This window comes from Aplysia californica, unplaced genomic scaffold, assembly GCF_000002075.1.
Source record: "Aplysia californica isolate F4 #8 unplaced genomic scaffold, AplCal3.0 scaffold00022, whole genome shotgun sequence".
Lineage (NCBI taxonomy): Eukaryota > Metazoa > Mollusca > Gastropoda > Aplysiida > Aplysiidae > Aplysia > Aplysia californica.
Window position 1 is genome coordinate 1690567 of NW_004797292.1, and position 1332 is coordinate 1691898.

General features: G+C 44.4%; 1 protein-coding gene across 1 annotated transcript in view; it reads left to right on the plus strand.

Annotated features, from left to right (window-relative positions):
* Positions 1-772: 772 nt before the first annotated feature.
* LOC101863076 (ras-like protein family member 11A-like) overlaps positions 773-1332 on the plus strand; it is a gene marked incomplete in the record, with an annotated part of 39207 nt that continues 38647 nt past the window's right edge. Inside the window, 1 exon segment of the mRNA XM_013088002.2 lies at positions 773-1091.

Below are 1332 nucleotides of genomic sequence, written 5' to 3' on the forward strand. Positions count from 1 at the left end.
AAACGTTCAGGATAATTATATATCATAATATATACATAACACATTCATAAGAATCAGATGTATACGTATATATATGTTATATATACATATATATAAATAATATATATAATATAGAGGTTTTTTAGCATCCGTGGAAAGGAATGAATGGCAAACCATGAGCGTCGACGTCTGTCGCAATGTCGTGCTTGATGAGGATAATAATATAATATATAACATATATGTAAAATATATGACAATGTACGTACGTGTAGGAAACGAGACAGTGCTAGGCTCTGTGTCAGTGTGACCCCTGTCTGTGAATGATGACCGCTGCGAGAGCTGACCTTTACAAGGGCCAGAGATGTCACACATTCCCCTTGTTCCCAGGATGACCTGGCCAGTCTCATTTGTGTCACCAGATAGACATTTCCTCGTCAGCAACCGCCCTTTGTAGTGGCAAATAGAGGAAACTATTTCTACGACGTATTATTATCATTATTTAGGCCGTATTTACTCTGCGCGTCTTTGCAAGTGATGAGTCACGTGCTGACCAAGAGAAATTTTGAAATCTTATTTATTTAAATCGCTCCGTCCCTTTTCTTTAAAAATGGCATTGTTGTTATCATCATCATCATCGTCACTATTATGCACCAACAGAAATACTGTATCGACCCCCCCCCCCCCTAACACACACATCGATACAGCAAGTTGTTTACCTGCTGCAGCTCCTACAACCGCCGCCTCATGCGTGAGGGACGAAGGAAAGACAGCGTGCGTGCACTTTCCCGCCGTACGCCCGTGAGAGCCTGGGGGGGAGGGAGACCTCAAACTGGCCTGGCCCCCGCGCGCGAGAGAATTAATCGTCCGTTGCGCGTCCTGTTTCCTAGAGTAACGCTCGGTGCTACAGTTAGTACTGCAGAGCTATGACAAGCGGCCAGTGGCTACTTATTAGGGCATACCCGATGTTAAGTGACCGCGTTGCTTTCTCGAGGATTTTGGCATTGTAATTGTGTTGTTTTGTGGTGGTGGTGGTGGTTGTGATGGTGGATGTTTTTGCTTCTGTTCAGCTGTTTTCTGGTTTGGCTTTTCAAGTTTGAGGCTGTGCGTGTGAGGTAAACATTGTGGAAAGTGTTGTTAGAGTGTTGAAGTGGTGTGCGGATGATTGAGAAAAAAATGGGTGAGGAGGGTGCGGAGGATGGGGTGAGGACACTCTCATGCATTTTCTGGTGCCGCGCCCTATTGCACGCAAACAAACACGCACTTGCATGGCCTCAAAGGTATACCCAAACACATGCACACATCTAGGAATGATATTATTAAGCACAATAAATATTCTCTCTCTCTCTCTCTCTC